The sequence below is a fragment of the Lutjanus erythropterus genome, chromosome 12, assembly GCF_056507025.1.
Source record: "Lutjanus erythropterus isolate fLutEry1 chromosome 12, fLutEry1.hap2, whole genome shotgun sequence".
Classification (NCBI taxonomy): Eukaryota; Metazoa; Chordata; class Actinopteri; order Lutjaniformes; family Lutjanidae; genus Lutjanus; species Lutjanus erythropterus.
Genome location: NC_139328.1, coordinates 32,968,860 through 32,989,445, shown reverse-complemented (window position 1 = coordinate 32,989,445; position 20,586 = coordinate 32,968,860). Strand labels below are relative to the sequence as shown.

At 38.7% G+C, this 20,586-nt stretch overlaps 1 protein-coding gene across 1 annotated transcript in view; it reads left to right on the top strand.

The window, feature by feature from the left end:
* Positions 1–20,586, top strand: part of LOC146318276 (astrotactin-1-like) — a 425,337-nt gene that overhangs the window by 160,420 nt on the left and 244,331 nt on the right. The gene's annotated exons all lie outside the window — the stretch shown is intronic.

Sequence of the window (20,586 nt, the reverse complement as noted above, 5' to 3'; positions counted from 1 at the left end):
TGGACTCACTGAGAATGACTTGTCAGGTCAAAATGTTTTAATCTTATGTTGTAATTTGGGGCAAAAGAATCAATAGAAATCCACAGAAATTCAACATTGTATCATTGAACAGCACAATGGTGTTTCCACTTGGTATTCTGAGACGTTTTTAGGCCTAATGCACAGCCCCTCCACCAAGTAATGCTAAAGATCTTTCGCAGTCCAGAACCAACTTTAAATTCTGTCTGTGTTTACAGAGTGATCCAGAGGCTATAGGTCTGTTGTCTTCCTCGAGTAGTCCTTCTCTTGCGCCCGTGTCTTTATCTCCATCTCTTTCTCTGACAGCATCTCTGAGAGAGTCTGTGATAGAGGAACCCTTGATCTGCTTTGTTTTCTCCAAGCCAGCCTGCCCACTGACACCACAGCTCCACACTCAGGAAAAACAAAACAAAAAACAGAGAAAAGGTCATCTTCTAATTAATTCAGTTAAATTTTCTTTATTTTTTGATGGAACGAATGCAAAATAGGAAACCAGAAAGAAATCCCTGCACACTCATTATAACTGTTGTTTCAGTTGTATCAGCTTGGTTTATGAAAATAGAAGGATTTGCTTTCTAATGCACTCGGCAAACGCACACATACACCCACTCTTTTTCGAATTTCAGCGCTTCCAGGTACAGGTTAGTATTCTCCAAAGCCAGCTGCATAGGAATGAGACTATCTAAGCAGGCAATTAGATCTGCTCCATGCAGTTCTGAGTCGCCGTTGTTGGTGTTTCCAGTCCACTATTTTCATCTTTGTCATAAAATATGCACAGATAGAGCTATTGTTGTCCTCAGTGGACAACTTCTGTGCATGTGTGAGGAGGAGGCAGGCAAGGTAATGACTCTTTTCCTTTTTGCTGAAGATGCCCAAGTGCCTCTCTTCACTCCATATGTCAGCACATTTAATGGACTCCAGAGATACTTCTAAAGCAACTAAAAGTACCAAAGTTGCCAAATGGGAGAATGCGATGTCAGAGGGAGTGAGGGGAGCGGGCCTGCAGGGCCCCGTCAGTATTTCATGATTGTTATTGCTGAGCAGGTGTATAATTTATTCCTAATTAGTTGTGGACTGTACAATATAATGAAGTTAATGATGTCTAAATCAGTGGACAAGGTTAATGTCATGGTAGAGTAATTGTACTTCTGTATATTTAAGCAGAGGTGGTGAAAGTAAACATTGTTTATTCACGTAGAAGTACAGGTAATTGTAGAGAAAAAAAGACTGGTAAAAGTAGAAGAACTGGTTCAACTTGTTAGCTCAAGTAAAAGTGAAAAGGTACAGGCTCTGAAATATACTCACAGTATAAAAGTGAAAAGTTGTCCTCTGAAGGACAATAGCACAGCTCTGCAAAGCTAACTAAATCTCAACTTTTCTCAGAGGTCAAGTCAGCCTCTCTTCTTGTTTTCATCTTGTAATGTCGTCAACACTGTTTCCATCCTAGGTCTTTAACGTTGTTTATGTTTTTTGTCTTTTACTATAATTCTGTCTTGGTATGTCTCTGGCAACAGTTTCATCTTGTTATTGTCTTATGTCCTTTAATGTCATTTTCATCATGGTATGTCTTTTGTGACATTTTCTTCTTGTTGCTATTCTGTCATGTCTTTTACGTTGTTTTCGTCTTGTTCTGTCTTTTACAAAGTTTTCGTCTTGTCATGTCTTTTAGGTTATTTACATAACAAAGGTCCCCCTCAGCTCATGACTGGTCACAATTATAAAGATAGGTGGAAAGTGTAAATTGACTAAGGACTGTGTTTTTGGGTTGTCTCATCATGGCCTGAAAATTAAACTTAAGCCCCACTTGGACCGGATTTATGTCTTGAGGTGAGCTGAGGTGATTTTAATCCAGTCTCAAACATCTTCATCATGGGTCATTGTTCAGTCCCACCTCAGTAATCATTACAGCTGCAGTTCTGTGTTTCTGTGATTTCGCCGGTAACTGCAATTTAAAACCATTCCGGAGCAACGTCCTTGTATTTTAAAGTGCATCTTTTTATTATTATTATTTTTTTAATCAGCTCGTTGTGAAATCTGACCCTTGTGCGAAAACGGTATCAGCAATGTTTTTGCTAATCTGATAGATGGAAACATGCCAAAACATACACTTAGGCCTATTTGGGAGCCAATATGACAGAAATAATTAAAGCCATCAGAAGAGCATGGCCCTGTAAAAGCTCCTCCAATGGGCTGTTGTAATGTCAGCCACATGTAACAGCTACGTGTGTTTTGTAGTCCTTATTTGCCCACATTTGGTAAACTGGCACCATTAAATTCATGCTGATTTAGCTGTTAGCTGTTCCTGCTTTCAATGATGGACGGATGTACAGACATATCAGTGGATCACTTCGAGACTAAAGAAAACTTGATATTTCAAGAACACCTGGAGGGAATTTCTGTGATTTCTAAGCTGATTTATGGACGTTTATTCACGATAGACTTTGTAGACTTGCTGTAATGCCATATAAATCACGTCCAAATGGAGCTTTAGTCTAATCTAATATAGGACATTTTTCACAGCAGACATTCTGGCTTGACGTGGAATGCTAATTTTAATTATTCCACCTGTTATTGCAGTCTGTTGCTGCCAGGAGGCGCGTTTGGCCAAATAGCCCACGCTTATTACAAAAGAAAGGATGAAATTTGAACCAACAAGTTTTTTTTTAGGCCAATAAATTGGATCATTTTGTTGGCTCTTTCTGCATTGTTGGAAGGTGACCCAGCAAGCAAAATAGCTAAGAAGCCAGGTAGGAAAGAAGGTCCGCCGGTAACTTTGAATTTGAATTTATGCATCGTGATTGTTGGCTGCACTTCCTTTGGCTACATCTGTGGGTAGTCTGTCTGAGCAGTGCTTTACGGGGCTAGAAGAGTGACATTATAATTTTGGCATCGGAAATAAAATTTGGCATTGAAGACAAAACCTGAACCGAAAAAGGAAAAACTGGCATTGAAACTGCTCTTTTGGAAAAAAGTTGGACTGGCACTGAAAAAAAGTTGCACTGAGAAATAAAACACAGACATTAAAAATCATTTCATTATTTATATATATTTTTTTTATTTTTTTTCTTCAATAAGAATCCTCACATTCTTTCTTCATGTGAGTCTTTTTTCAGTGTTTTTCAGTTTCAACTTTCTGTCAGTGTTTTGGCGTGCAGAGGGGGGTTTGAGGGGTTTGCATATCATCTGCATATTAAAGGGATTGTTTGCTCAAAATTTTTTTTCCTGTGGTGTTTTTTTCATTTGAAAACTGGTCACCAGTCACTTCCATTGTTTGGGAGTTTCTGCAACGCTGTTTTCCTGAAGAGTTTTGTGGACTAACAAAATAAACCCGACCCTCAACTGGCATGAGGTTGAGTAAATAATGACCAAATTTTCATTTATGGGTGAACTATCCCTTTAATGAGCACACGTCACTCCTCCTTTGGACCTGAGGTGTGTTACGAAGCATCTGACTACAAACTTAACACACAACAATGACGTCTACCAGCTCACCTGAAACTTCCAAACACAGAGTACATGGAGTCTGTTCCTCCTCGTTGTTTCTTCACACAGAACCAGTCTTTGGTTAAAGTTAACTTTTAATGCTGGTCTGCCAGATTCTTATTGTCTGTATTTTATTTTTCAGCGGAACTTTTTTCAGTGCCAATACTTATTTCAGTGCCAATGCAACTTTTCCCCGAAAGAATACTTTCAATGCCAATGTGTCCTCTTCCAACCCAGGTTTGGCTTTCAATGCCAAATTTTATTTTTGATACCAAAATTTCATGTCACTCTTCTGGATGCATAGCTCTCTACTGCTGATTGTGAAGCATTATTTCATACTAACTTTATTAACTATCTGTACATTTTGCACCCACTGTGGTGTCCATAGCTTATGTTATGGTTTACTGTTGGTCATATCCTTATGTTCTGTGTATGATGGTCTGGGTTTTGTGCGTTGAATATTTGTAGTTAAGCGACTGTGGAAGATGCTTTCTGTTGTCTTTTTTTAAACTTAGTGTTTATCTGTAGAAACTGAATTTTTCCACAGCTGATATCGCAGGAGGATGGCTTACCTTTTCTTTTAGAAGTAGGCAACAAGTACCATCTGTTGGCGCCGTGCAAAAACCTTAAAACTCCTCTTTCATCTCCTGCAGCTGGTCTTCACTCAAGGCTCTCTTTACCAAACCAAACAGAATGAACATGAAACTTTGTCGCATTTTCTTTTAATTTGCCACCCTTCTATAGAATACTGTCATGAAACAAAAGAAGCACAATAACATCTTTTTTTTTTTTTTAATTGGTGAAAAAATGTGATGAACAAAAGAGTGACATAAAGATAGACACAATGTAAACACAGCACGTACAAACAATAACACAAAAGCGTTACATACATGATGCGTGAAGAGTCAAAGAGCAGTGATGTAGAGGACAGCTTAGATCAGGGGTGTCAAACTCAATCACAGATTGACACTTTCAGCACCATGGCGAAGGACAGCTCCAACTTACGATGTACCTTACGATGCTCTTCGTAAGAGCACCCGCTAAGGGACAGTTTGGGAAACACTTGTAGGAAAAGAAGTTCCTTTGCTAAGGTATATCTTAGAGACGTTCGTAGAGCGCTAAGATACATCGAAACTGAGAAACGCGGCCCAGTGTGTTATTAAAGCAGAGGGAGGAGGGGTTGGTGCACAGGTCTTGACTTGCGCGGCAGCTGTTGCAGTGCACTGTGGGATTTGTAATGAGTAATGAGAAATGTAATGAGTGGTGGGAGTGCCATTTACCGGCAGGCCATTCATAGTAGACACATGAAATTATCTCGCAGGTCGTATAAAGTTGTATCGTGGACCGGTTGTGGCCCGCGGGCCTTGACTTTGACATGTGTGGCTTAGGTGGTCAAGATTGTGTGTGTGTGTGTGTGTGTGTGTGTGTGTGTAAGTGAGAGTATGTGCGTGTATATGTTGTATGTTTGTAAAAGAGGCAGAGATCCATGTGTAGTGATCTACAGTACACAGAGTTTGTTTGGGCAGAGTAAGAAAGATAAATAAACATCAAGATGTAAGTGAGATATACTTAATATAGTAAATATTGAAACATTTTTATGATATATTCCTACAGCAGACATGATGAACATAATTATCTATTTACATGATCTAATGTGAAGATGAATTATATATATGTATGGAGAGAGAGAGAGAAAAATCTCGACAAGTACTCGAATATGACTTTGAAAAAGGTGTAGAAACCCTGCATAACAGTGTCTGGCATAACAATAATCTCCCAAAATATCATCCTGTCAAGTCTACCACTGAGAAAATGTTTATGTGTTTGCAAACTCACCACACCCACGCTTTAATTTTGCAGATGTTTGCAAACCTATATGATCCTGCAATAAAATCTTAAAATTATGTGGAGGAGAAAATATGGGAAGATAGAAACACTTCAACATATCTACACAGCCAAGTGAGTTACAGTTTATAGAAAATGATTTTGACAGACATAAAGAATATATTTCTTAGAACGATCAGTTTATCTTGTAACATTTCTTGCCTCTGGTTGAAGTCTCCTAAGGGACAGTGTAAGTGAAAGAAGTGCTATATATGTCAGAGCATTTTGCAGCCCCCCCCCTTGTTGAGGCACTCAGCTCAGATGGAAAATATATATTGTGACATACTATTGTACTGTAGAATCTCTTCTTCCCAAAAGTCATTAAAACAAGCTGAGGAAGATGCCAAATCTTTATTGTAAGATCTGTTTGCACGTCTCAAAATCCATGTTTCTGGGGGTTTTGGTTTGATTCTCTGGCGGCTCAGGTGATCACCAGTTTCTTCAAACCTAAGACGTTCATGAACACAGGTGGCAGCCTTGATGAAAGCAACTTTATACAAAGTTATTTTGTGGTACACCTGTACAAAACAACAACAACAACAAAAATAAATAAATAAATCCACAACTTTAAACCATGACAAGTGGGATTTTGAAGATGGATTATGTTTTGCTTTTAATGCTTTTGCCATTTATGATTGTTCTAATATCCAAACACATTGTAATTGCAGATATAATTTGCACTCATTATTCCACACCCTTAATTTAATGTTGTCACAGAGGAGAAAACATTGCTGTGCTACTGAATTACTTCATTTGTGCACACAATTTAACTGAACACTTAGCACACTGTATACAGTGGTGTGAACAATTTCTGTTTGCGTGTTTATTTTCCATTGATATTGAAACCAGGCCATACTGTCACAGTACACACTGTTCAAGGTTGTCGTGGCTACAAAATAGAAGAAATATACAGTTGAGAGTCTGTGGCAAGCTTACAGCAGTAATCCATTTCTTTATATTAATGTTATAGGTTGTCATATTCAGTTTCCTCCCCTCCTTTTCAATACAGTTATGATGCACATTTTTCACCTTTTCATTTTTCACCTGCTGGGCTCAGTAATTACACATCCTGTTTGAGTGGTCAGATATAGGATAGGACAGCTCTTCACTCATCTTTAAGTTCATATTTATAACTTTGTTTTCAAGAAAATGTGACTACTTTTTTAATTGAATAGCTTTCTGATTAAGTATGATGAAAGCCAGTGAAATAATACTAATCTGAAGTTAACTAGTTATGGTTTCATCAGTGACTCTGAGGGATAATCAGCATCACATTTGCATTTGCACATTTTCTCTGCTGTACTCATTGCAAGGGGAGAGTTTTCAGTAATTTTAGGTGATTAGTATTTTTTTTAGGACACAACGCTCACTTTTTTTTTTAATTCTGAGGACTTGTTAAACTTTGATCTGTTCCTTTTTCTTCTAGAAGAAAGTATTTTTCTGTTTAAAAAAAGAAGGTAAAAAAGAAAACAAAAAAAAAATCAGGCTTAGTTTTCTGTGACTGGACTTTCTTTTGCTTTTGATGTGTTTCATTTTTTAAATTCTTAGCTTCCTGTTGCCTTGTTAATTATTGCTGGTAATAGTTGCATTTCTGTCACAGACTGTTTTTTCCATGACCTATTCTTGATATCAGTGCTAGTGTTATAATAAAGACCGCCTAAATCTAGATCAAATCATGACTAAGACCAGAGTGTACAAAGAGCAGGAAAAGACCAAGACTTTAAGAGGCTGAGGCCAAGTCAATACCAAGACTTTGAGAGGTTGAGACCAAATCAAGACCAAGACCAAGGCAGGGTGAGACAGAATCAAGACCAAGACCAAGGTAGGATGAGACCGAGACAAGACCAACAGTCCAAGGCAAGGCAAAGACTGAGGTAGGGCGAGTGCAAATCAAGACCAAGACCAAGGCAGGATGAGACCGAGACAAGACCAAAACTTTGAGGGGTCGAGACAAAGACAAGACCAAGACCAAGGCAGGATGAGACCGAGACAAGACCAAGACTTTGAGGGGTCAAGTCCAAGGCAAGACAAAGACTGAAGTAGGGCAAGTGTAAATCAAGACCAAGAACAAGGCTGGTCGAGAACAAAACAAAGCCAAGAGTTTGAAGGGTTGAGTCCAAGGCAAGACCAAGACCAAGGCAGGGCAAGACTGAATCAAGACCAAGTGCTGTAACACAGGGGCGGTAGCACGGCTTGTAGCATCAGCGCTGACACTGACAAAGATTGATGTAACATAACTTTATATACTATAGCAACATAGCTTTATGCTACTCTCCTGTCATTGTTTATTACCAGCAAAAATGTAACTGAGGGACAACAATTTGTCACATACTCTGTCCCTTCAGTCTCTTACAAAGCTAACATTAAAAACTAATTGAAGTGGCTTGCTAGGTGACAAAGGAACTGTACTGTATGTGCCCTGACACATACAGTACAGAGATAGCTAATATAGGTTGAGCTAATATTTGCTAAATCACTTTTGGTGAGGGGTGACGAGATTTCTGAAGAGTTTTGGTACAGAGACAGACTGCGAACATTAGCTTTTGTAGCATTTCTTACACTTTGCTTACCTGTCTTGATGCGTTCTTTCGAGCTTAGTGCTGCTAAAAGTTTGCAGGAGACCCAGTCGTCTGATCATATTTACACACTGCTGTGTGTTTTCTTTTGGATGCTGTTTTGCAGATGAACTCTTTGTGGTTTAGGCAGCCAAATTTTATGACAGAAGTACGGTGGCCGACAAGCGCAAACGCGCTGCATATACAGACAGGCGCTGCAAATACAGAAACGCGCTGCATATAAGAAAACAGATGCAAAAGGAAAACGCTGCAAATACAGAAACATGCTGCATAAACAGAAACGTGCTGCAAATACAGACAAAAAAAAGAAAGAAAGAAAGAAAAAGAAAAAAGAATACGTACGTTTTCTTTTTGCATTTGTTTTCTCATTTGCAGCGCGTTTCTGTATTTGCAGCATGTTTCTGTTTATGCAGCACGTTTCTGTATTTGCAGCGCCTGCCTGTATATGCAGCGTGTTTGCACTTGTCGGCCACCGTACAGAAGATAATAAAGAAATTAACAAATAAATCAGATCATAGATGCTGCAGGACTGACAAAATTTTTTGCAGGCCAACCCAGAAGTTAGCATTGCTCAAGTTTAAGAAATAAGTTCTATGGTGAACAAAACTTTATGCTATTTACATGTTTTGTCCAGTATTTTATGGTGATTTATCTTTTAAGATTTTTTAAGTGTGAATTCAGTCACCAGAGGTAAAAAAAATAACATTAGGCATGAATGAATTATACCACAGTCACATGGCTTATGTCTGGTGTGAGGACATCCCCGACAACCTCTGTAGTCTCATTTAGCCACTTGTTACCGATCATCTTTTTTAAGACACATCAAAGCTTCAGAATTAACGAGTCGGGTATTTATTGACATAGTTTATGTCACAGGGCTCAACAAATAGGATTGCCCACTTGTCCAGGGCAAGAAAATCTGGCAACTTGCTTAACCAACCACGCAAGTGGTAAAAAAAAAATACCCACTAAAGACATCACCTTGGACTTTAGAAAATTGGAATGGACATTTTTCATTAATTGTGATATTTTGTAGATGTTGCAACTCTAGGTTAAACTTGACAATTCACTTTGTCTTTGTTGTTATTTGATAAATGCAAATATAACAATATGTGGAGGGGCAAGTAGGAATGGACTTTGCAAGTAGATTTCTGACCCACTTACCCGACTGGGCACACACTGAATCTCTTAAGCTTGTCCTTACCACAGAACTGATTTTAAGCATCTCACCAAAAACCCTTTAAAAAAATTGACTTTGAGATGAGGGAAGTGCTAATATGCCAACTTATTTCCAGGTTTAAGGACTCATCCCAGCACCACTCTATGCACAGGCAGTTTAGTGATATCCCTGTTGTTATGGTCTTTACTGGCCTTCCTTGCCTGAGACCAAGACAAGACAGAGTGAAAATGTGGTTGATTCAGAGTACTCCAACACTAATCAGTTCTGTTGTTGTTTCTGTTCCTGTGACATCCTTGTCCTCTTCAGCTCTTTGTTTATGTGTCCACTTTTTCTATCAGGATAGATTTTCATTCTGGTGTCATTACCCTCTCTCTGGCTCAACTTATAGAGCTGTGGAGCTCTGGATGTAATAAGTTTTTTTTTTTCTTTTTTCGTTTATAAAAGGTACTTGTGCCTGCTGTGCATACCGAGTTGCGGGTGAACACCCTGCAGTGAATGTTTAGAGGGACCTGTCTTGTTCTCACAGCAGCGTCGCGCTCGGCACCTTTTGGCTTCTGTTTAATAGCAAAGGCTGATGAACACCTGCTGTGGGAGATTTAGTTTTAATTCCTCGGGAGACACTTTTATTTTCTGCCGCAAGCCAGGCAGGGATACACCATTATATTTCAAGTGCCATTCTGCTAGAACTGCTGAAGGTAATAGTACACACCCCTGCTCCTAGGATGCAACTTAATTACATGTAACTCGCGGCCCTGTGATACCATGGCCCTGTCTTTTGGAAAGCATTTAAAAGAACACTTCACACTAATTGGACATTTTCAAACTTTGTAGTAAACCTCCATATCCATTTACAAATGTCACTTTTTGATATTTTTAAATATAAATATATTATTTCCACTTCGATCTTGTGTTATAAATGTTATTTGAGTAATTTCAGCTACAGCTCTTTGTGATAGGTCAGCTCGCGCTCACCTTAGAAACTGTAAGCTACTTTTTCTCTCAGCTGCCTCCTAAAATAATTTCCTTCCCCTACATCACAGAGAGACACATGCTGTTTGCACTTTGAACCACTTTAAGTTATTCTAGTGTAGTACTATTACATTGTAGCCAACACTTCTTTTATGTTCTCTCCTCTGTGAAGCTTTGCAGCCTCAAAGCTGTCCTTGACAGCTCTGCTTTATTCAGGAGCTTGGAGAGCCACTTGAAAGGTTCATTTCCTGTCGTTGTGAACTTGAAAATTCTAATGAAATATCTCACCAAATAAGAGTTGGTTTAGTTGGATTCATCTGATCATTGGAGTTGAAGCAGCAGGTTTTTGCCCAGTTTATCAGAACTGAGCACAAACAAAAACTTTAAGCCACTAAGTATAGAATTTAAAGGTTTTCTCACAGATTCGGCCTAGGGAGACTGAAATGAATGGGTTAATTTAATTGATGATTTTGATGTAAGGGGGTCCTTGTATGCCAAGCTCATCCCCTTGATGCCATTTGCTCGCTTGGGGGCCCAGGTGGAGTCTTTGCACCTCACGCAGAGACACTGACTGCTCTTTTCAGGAGTTCTGGGGAGGTCTTTGATTGCTTGGCAGTGGACCTTGCCTCGCAGCCCCCATCTCCCGGATCAGCTTGGATGTGGATGCGCCTATGAAGCCTCTGCAGCCTACCTCAACTGGTTGTGACTTTTCTTTCCAGCCACACTGTTAGACGTCAGCTGCGAGCTCAGTGTTTCTTGCGCTTGTAAGCCTCCTCTGCTGCGAGGTGGAGTGAGGCCGATCAAAGCATTAACTGAGGTTGGTTAATGCGGTCTCAGCCGGGAATGGGAGCCTCTGGCTTAGATCTGCCTCCATCTTCCAATCGCATTCCCCACCTTGTTGTCCTTTATCTGGCCGTGATCTGTGGGTCTGGCTTGCCCCTCACCTTCAAATCTGTTGTCAGACAGTGGTATGAAGGAGGAGGAAGTGTATTGAAGCTCATCCGCCTACTTTCCAGCATTGCTGCAAGACTGCAGTAGGACCTGGTTGTGCTGCTCTGGTGCTAGGAGCTGGTCTTACAGCTCATTAAGATGTGTTTTAGTGTTGCTGGTGTAGGGCAGAGGGAGCGTGTGGGGTCTTCTCCATATCACTGGCTGAGATTCTGGGGAGAGCGGCAGGACATCGTAGGCGGCCTGATCGATGAAGGTCGCTCTGAATGTCTCCATTTCCCACAGCTCTTTCCAGGAGATCTTTTTCATCTCTACTGCCTTCCAACTCAAACGCCCTTGTTTTCATTGTGCAGTGGCCTGGTTTTCTGTGAGAGGCCTTGGTCCAGGCTTGTATGCTGGCCCTGGGTCTTGGCCTACGTTGTTGTTTCTGAAGTAGAAGAATGTTCTCTATTAGTCCCCTGTGGAAGAATTTTTTTCACTCCAGTGTTAATTATTTTACACACACAAGCTTGTGAACAAATGCGATTTTGTTGGAGAGGTGGTAGAGCGATGGATGCTGCCCAGAAACAGGTGCCCCGAGCCTTGCTCAAGGGCACAATGACAGTGCCCAGAAAGTGACTGACACCTCTACAGCCACCAATCTATACTTTTTGATGTAAGCTTGACTTGTACCGACTACCCTCGGTTCTTCTGACTGAGCTGCCTAAGTAAATAAATACATTTCCATTGCTTACTTATTAGTCGGACAACATAAGCAATCTGGAGACATCTTCCATGGCTTGTTAAAACGTATTGTCTAATATGTTTTCACATGTCCTTGATTAAACAGTTTAGTCATTAATCAAAGAAATATTAATAGAAAAATCTATCATAATCATCAATAAGAATTACATCGACAATAAGCAGCAATCAAGGGCCAAAAAAACTACAAACTAGAGACCAAATGTTTACTGAATCCTGGCTTTACTTAAAGCTTTACTTAAAGTCTCACTGTTAGGCACTTTCTTCATCAAGGACTGTTTTGCTGAAAGATAATTCTAAATGCTCTCACATGGATTTGGACTTCGGTCACTTACTTAATTGAAGTGAAAAATTTCAGTCTGTGTTTTGCCTTTAGACTGCATAAAACTGCCCCTTTTTTATAAATGGTGTTTGGGAGCTCCTGTCATCGATCGTCCCTGGATGCGACAGTTTCTTAATACTGGCTGATTTTTAATATCCACGTTTGTTGCTCTGACATTTTTGCCTTAGCGTTCCTTAGCTCGTTTAATGCCTTCGACTGAGTCGGTACTCTCGCCGGGCCCACTCAGTCTAAAGGACACTCTTACATGATCTGTATCCAAAATCAGGGCCACCTGCTTTAAAGTCTGCATTTCATCACTGCTTCTCTGTACTGCCAGAGTGTCTCATTTGCTAAAGAGCAACAGGGTTAGCAAAGTAACTTGCTTTCCTCTGAAAGCTGCATCTTCATAGACTGCATTCAAGTGGATGGCCCTTGAATTGGGACAAAATCTAGAGTATATAGAGCGTTCAATGGCATATCAACAAATGTCTAATAGATGTACTTCTCTCTGAGAAAGAAATGCTCTCAATACATTGTATAAATACACAGACTTAGAAAAGCATAGCATCTCTGAAGGCCCTCACTTCTCGTTTCCTGGCTGGATAATAATTTTAAAAGCAGAGGATGAAGTGGCTACATGTCCATATACATTGCCAACCTCCTTCAGGAAAACCCTGCACACTGTCTTGTTCTACAGACGCAAGAAGAAGTTTGTTGCACTACAAAGATGGAAGAATATCCAGGTTCACAGTCGTCCTAACAATACTGAGTTTTAATTTTATTTTGCAGACACAAGGCCTGTTTACAGTACAGACTATAACTTTATGACAGGATTGTAGTCTGTTAAATTGTCTCATTTAATTTTATTTTGTGTCATATTAAAAATAAGTGGCTGGCCTCTTCAGCTGGCACTACAATTATCCAAACAGAATTTATAATGTACATGCACACATTACAAGTGTGTTTATTACAAGATAAGGGTACTTTATCTGTGCAGTTGGCCCCAGATCAGCTATTACATTACCTGTGTTGGAGCTGAAACCAGATCAGATCATTTCCTGCTAATAACTCATTTATAGGCTAGCTTTTTTCAGTGCCAAGGCTCTAGACATGGCAATTCTGGCAGTTTGGACACTGACTTTAAAGGGAAAGTTAAGCAAGCTAATCTACATCAGTAGTTAGCTTTCTAGTTAACTAGCATTTTGATAACATTATTTATCATATTTAACTACTTAGCTAGTAACTGATTAGCTAGTTAGCTAGCTTTCTGCTAACATTAGCTTACTTAACTTAAAGGGATAGTTCATCCAAATATGAAAACTGTCCCTTTCCAATAATGACCTGGTTACTCAAGATAATCCACAGACGTTGTTGTGAGCAGTTTCATGTACTAAGAAAGTAGTTCCATGTAGATTCTACTGCAGAAATAAAGTAGTCACTACAAGAAACTGCTCACAACAAGGTCTGTGGATTATCTTGATAACCAGGTCATGATTTTTTAAAAGAGACACGGGTCTGGGATTTTTCAAATGCATCTTTTTGGAGCTTTGAGCACCACAAGCTGAGTGTCATCTATATCCATTATATCAGAGAGAAGGCAGACAGCTGATATCTCCAAAACTCTGCAACAGTCTAAATGGATAAATAGCGCTACAGGCCAGAGGAGAGACTATGTGAGTTTGACTTCGGGGTGAACTGTCCCTTTTAAGGGCAACTCCATCTACATTCTTTTACATTTTTTTCACGATGCTGATTCCCTCCTCCTATGGGGTTTAAATGTAGCAATGTCATCATGCAGAAACTTACATCAGGTCACCTTGCCACTTTTTTAGAAGGCCTTAGGAAAATTGTGACCCCAAAACATACGTATTTCAACCTACATTTTAATCTTGGGAATTGAACACATCATAAATAGCACTGGGAAGCCACAGAATGATATAAAACATCTGCGGTACATTATTGCTTGTAGTAGTGTAGTGGTTTTAATAGTAGAGCAGCATGCTGGCCTGGAAGGCAGTGCCATGGCAACCAATGCAGGATGTGACAAAAACATAATCCACATCATTTAAGAGGAAATAAATATGTTTTTCAAATGGAGAATGTGTGAAGTAAGACAGACCTTGATGTTTTTGTGTCACATATAGTGAAACCGTGCCTGCATGATGGTAATTTAACATAAAGTCTACAGTTTCTTCTTATTTTGACGTTACTGGAACACATTTTATTTTCGGAGAAGAAGCTCTGTCTCCCAAGCCGCTGCATGGGGATTTTATTTGTCTTCATTTGACTGCAGAGTTTTAATGGCACACTGAATACTGTTCCAGAGGACTTTGTTCCCTGCCAGTAAACATTTCTGGGGGGAAATTGTGCAGTGAATATTGCATTATTATTAAATCAGTCGTGTGAAATGCTGAAACAATGGTGTCATCAAAAACGCCTTCCCACTTGTGAAGTAAAGCGACGCCAACATCTGTGCTGTCAGATAGTCATGGCTGCCAATAATATTTACACTGTGCATTCATATCTTCAGTGCATATTGTTCTAAAACCAACAATATGAAAAGCTGATGAAGCTGCTGTCATGACAAAGTCCTTTTCCTCAGTTTGTCACATTGACACTACTGCCAACTGTGTTTTCATTCCCGTTTTTTTTTTTTTTCTCATTTATTTATTTATTTATTTTTATTCTGAGGGATCTTCTCCAGACTAATCAAACACTGCGCCTTGGTTGGGGATTTTTAAAGCTCTTGTCACTGAGCAACGTTAGCATGAATGTTTTTTTCAGTTCACATACGTCCCGCTGAGGCAGCAAATCTTTGCTGCTTTGATGGATCCCTCCCCCCTCACTTTGTGATTTGCAATCCGCTAACACTTGTAAGACAAGCTTCAAAACATGCCCTCTAAATATAGCTAATGCCTCTGCTGAAACTCAGATGCATTATATACATATCGTATTGTAAGAGCAGCGTGTTTATCAAACAGTTTTATACCTACTATTCACTTTAGCCCTCATCCTTTAAATGACAGACCAGTCAGGCTTCACTCACTACTGATTCATGTTCATTTCTACTTTGAAGCAACAGAGGGACATTTACTGTCACTGAAGCGGAAAAAAAACAGAACAATTAAATTGTATGAATGGGACAAAGCTGTGCAAATTCATCAGTTTAGAATATTTATTCTGTAGCCTTCCTCTCCTGTGGAGTACACGTTTCACGAAAGCCTGTTTTGTTGTGTTTTTCATGAACTGCAATATGAAAAACATTTAAAAAAAGAAACAAGAGTCATGTTGTCCAGCAAAAGACCACAGTCAAATATGCATTGTATGTGTTTAGTTTTTTTTTTTTTTTTGTTTTGTTTTTTTTTTAATTCTTTATGTTTTCCATCTCACACACTGTATGTTTGTCATTCACGGTTTTCTATCTCCACTTTGTAAATTGATTAACTTTTGCAGTAGAGAGGCAAAGTCACGGCCCTTCCAGTGGACCACCACGGGACCTAACTTTGGAAAAAACATGAACTGAAGTCGACATCAAGAGACAGAATATTTTTTGATCCTGTTTGAACTGTGTCATGTATTAGGCATGTGACGTTTGTCCGTCTAAAAGATTTTTACAAGATGAGAAAGCTGCAGTGTGTCATAAAACTGTTGAAGTATCAAACTGTGAAGATACATAATTAGAAAGACCCAGAGGCGACATAAGTTATGTCATGACTTTCTTCCTCCAAAAGCTAACATTAGCCGCTGAAGCTAATGTGTTTTGTTACTGGGATGTAGTCATAAAGCAACAGGTCTTTCCCTTCACGCCTGGTAGAAGCACCAGGAGTCTGTGAATAAAACACCTACATAATGAGGGGCAACAATGTTGGTATTGGTGATGTATATTCTGTGAGACAAGAAATGTAGTTCACTAAGCAGTTTCACACTAAACTAAACTAATCTACAATAAACCTGCCACAAATTGCAACTTTTTTGACTTGTAAAATTATCTTTTACATTGACAAACTACATGTGTGTGACTCATGACACAATTCAAATGGAATCAAAAAATAATTTGTCTCTTGCCATAGACTACCATTCTTATTTTTTTCCAAAGTTAGGTCACATGGGGAATACCAGAAGGGGTTTGCCTTTTCCTCTCTATGTCACTTATCCCATGTACTCCTGAATATTCTGATAACAAGATATCAGACCAGAGCTACAGTACTGCCACCAGCACAAAGCTGTCCGCTGCCACAGATAGAAACTGTCACTATAAGGAAAACAAAAACATAAAACTTTATGCACGATTGGTTTAAGATGAGATGGAACTTCTGTTATCCTGAAATAAATGTGCATGTCGGTACACATAGTAAAATAAATATTCATAGCCCAGTAGTTCTGAAACAGTCTGTCAGTAATTTGATGTGAAAATTAATCTCTCAAATGAAAAGATAGGAAGCCTTCTTCAGGTTATTGTCATAATACAGGTTGAAGGCTGGGGCTCAACTGTCTGACAAACAGACAAAAGCAAAATAAAGAGCTCATCACAGTTTTCACTATCCTCTGATGTTTGATAGATTAAAGGGATAGTTCACCTTAAAATGAAAATTCAGTCGTTATCTACTCACCCTCATGCTGATTGAAGGTCAGGTTTAGCTTTTTTGTCCACAAAACACTTGTGGAGTTTTACAGGAAAACAGTGCTGCAAAATCACCCAGACAATGTAAGTGAATGGTGACCAACTGAAAAGAAAAATGCCTCCATACTGCTCGTCTCAAACAATCCAAGTCTCCTAAAGCCCCAACATGCCAGTTTTATTTAAAAATGTTTCTTACACCATGTTTTTAGCCTGAATCGTCACTGTAGATTCATAGCTTGGAGCCACGTTTATGTGCACATCCACACTGTCTTTACTGGGTGTGTGTTGTGTGACAGCGTGCAAACAGCATGTTGGGGTTTTAGGAGAGTTGGATTATTATTAAGATGAGCAGTATGGATTCATTTTATGTTTGTTTTTTTTTCCAGTTGTTTTATACGTTTGAAAATTGGTCACTATTCACTTCCATTGTTTGGGAGACTCTGCAATGTTTTCCTGTGTAACTCCAGCAGTTTCTTGTGGACCTACAAAATAAATCCAACCCTTAATCGGCATGAGGGGGAGCAGATAATGACTAAATTTTAATTTTTGTGAACTATCCCTTTAAACAATTATTCAATAAAAAAATATTCAACTATTGAATCTATAATGAGATTATAATTACAATAAGCTGTAGCCCTGATACACTGTATAGATATACAGTATAGACATAATAGCATGTTGGAATATACTGGTACTGCTGATATCTAAAAAATAAAATATTAATATAATGTTAGTAGTACACACACATATAATAATTATAATCCAGCACCTCTAATACATATGTGACATTTATGGTTATAGAGTCTATTTTGAGTGTAATTAATTTGCCCCAAAACAAAAAGAAATTAATGTACAATAACTGAAGTTTAAGATGAGTTTGATTGATTTATTGTTTGTCTTTCTTTCTTTTTTTTTTTTCTATAAATATCGCATTGATATTATTGTGAGAGACCTAACAAATATGTATACTCAAATAAATTAAATAAGATTGATTCAATTTTCAAAAATTATAACTACACCTTGAATGCACAGTATGAAATTAATATAAAATAAACAACACAGTCAATTTAGAGAATATTCATATGTCCATATATGGTGGACTAGACAACCATAACTGTGCTGTAAAAGAATGAAGTAACATGTTTCAAACATTTTCCTAAAATATCAAAGTGGAAGTTTTTGGTTGAGTTGGACTGAGAGGATGCAGCTATCATGAGAGCTTAGCAGACATACTGTACAACACTCCTATTTAAATATAATACTGCACTTTTAGTCATTCTCATTTATGTATTTCTATATGAAGAGATGGAGGACCCACGTTCCCATGGAAACTCCAGGGACAAGTAGCAACAGCATTATAGGACACTGTTATTGATGCACAGTGCATTGTTATTGATCTGCAACAGCACAATGTTAGTGGTACAGTCTATAAATTGAGTTTGTTATTCTAATCAGCTCGGGTGCTGTCGTATATTCTATGCTAAATCCAATAGCTAGAAGTCCTAAATTTTTATGACTTCAAAATTACAATGAAGCAGCATCTTGAAAGCAATCTGACCAGGACAGGAGGAGGAAACAAGTACTGTTATAAGGAACTGGATGTTTTTCAGGCAACTTAGACGTCAGTGCCCCACAGTTGAACCTGAAATGGGGAAATGAATCGACATTAAACCATAAGGAAGACTTTTAATAAGGAGAATCCTGTTTGGTTTTCTATTTCTGAAGCTGTGTTGGAAATCGGTGGCAGTAACCTTCCATATTATACTAAAAAACACAGAATAGTGTGAAATACAATTCTCAATTATAACATGTTTTTGTCAAAGATAAAGGAATGATACCCCTTAAATTAGGTACCACAGCAGAATTGATTAGCAGAAAAAATAGGTGGTTCTAAAAGCTCGGGGAGGCGGTGGTTATTTGGCCTCTCAGTCTCTAACAAGACACTAAGTTAAGAATTCATTTATGGCAATGCATTTGTACCATCCCGTCTTTTTTGAAGGCTGACTTTAAACTGTGCAGCTTTATTTCCTGGAGAAGTTTTAACTGTGGCAAAAAAAAGGGGCTACATAAAATTGGATGGCTCAAGCAGCTAAAATGATACAAACTTCCTCCAAACTTGCTGACCATTTTAGTTGGTCGATGCTGTGACAGTAAGTTTGTTAAATAGTCATGAAATTTCATCAATTAGATTTGTGTGCATGGGCACACATTTTCCTTATTTAAGTTTCCAATAATGAATATACAATGTCTGGTTATACTTTCAAAATAATGCCATGTGGTTATGTTTAGGCACCAAACCTACTTCGCTAAACCCCAGACATAGTCTTTATACAACATATGTTTGTCCTTATTACTTTGAAAGTCTTGTTGACTAAAAAATATTGACATAAATAGACAAACAAATTACATTTATTTATTTTTTTTTTTTACTTTTTCACAAACCGCTGTGATACTGGGCTGGAATTAGGCAAATGTACTGACAGTAGTAAATTAGTTCTGAAAATTGGGTGCCTTAAATGCTGGTCAGACAGAGTCTCAAACATATCCAAAACTGTTCGAGCTACAGTACAGCATTGTCTAAAAATATTGAGGATGTAATGAGATAAACACTAGAACTTTGTGCAGTCATTCAAATATGATCCATCCTTCTACTCAACAGTAAAAAAGTGTAATTTAAAATGTTTGTACTTCAAAGCGCAATTTTAATTACTGAATCATAAGTGCCACAATATGTGTACACTTCTGAATGAATGGCTTATTCCTTCCCCGAGTATTGATATGAATAAGTTTTTCACTTACATATCCAGTATGATTTTCTACATTACATCAGTTCTCCTTCATTGTGTATCCTTACAATATCAACTGTGAAAGGCTCACGCTACAAGGCAAACCTTGCAGGTTTCTAATAAGTGGCTCAAGGTGAGGTACGATTTGCTCAGACTGTGTTCCCCTAAGGACTTCTTTAGCAAAATTCCATTCAGTTATAAAGCAGGCCAAATTCAAGAAGCTGCATTGTGAGTCCATTCCCACATTTGGTGGGAAGTTTGTCTGGCTTCATTTTCTCTAGCTGTGTTTCCACCACAGGAACTTTATCCAGGAACTAAGAACCATTGGAAGAATTATGTTTCCACTGCAGGGAACCAAGGTCTAAATAATGTTGCAGGGACAATACTTTATCCCCCATAAAGTACCTGCTCAGGGTGGTACTACTTCTAAAAAGTACAAGAACTTTTGTTGCTTTTCCATAAAATTAGCCATGGTTCTTGAATCTAGCAAACATTTCTTGGGGGGAAATCTAGCAGAGCAGCCCAGGTTGCCACCAAATCTGACCGGAACCATTGTTTTCAAGGATGTCATCAACAGTAGAACACCTTGACTCAACTTTTTGCTTCTGAATAATTTAATTTGCAGTGGAAATGCACAGAATGGTTCTTTGGTGGTTTTTTGCATGCGTGAACTGGAATGGGTCTGGTTCTACGTTGCTGGAAAAGGCTGATGATTGGTTGAGTACAACAATTTTAAGGGCCCTAGGTAATCTAAAGCACGCTGCGCAAGGGCCTTCAGAGTGCGTCCATCTCCACTTTGCTGTTTAAACAGCGCATAATCTGGGCGCAAAGTAAGGTGCAAGGTGCAAGGGGTTGTATTTAGTCTTTTAAATAATCATAGGTGTGTTTTAGACGTAACATTAGTCAAACCAATCAAAGTGTCATCTCCCTTTCCCTTTAAAAGAGCAGGGTGCCTGCCCATGGTGCATTGCTGCTTACACAACATGGGTGAGAAAGTGACTACTGCGTCTGTCAGAACACAGGAAAGACATCTGTGCTGTGCGCTACTTTGCACCAGG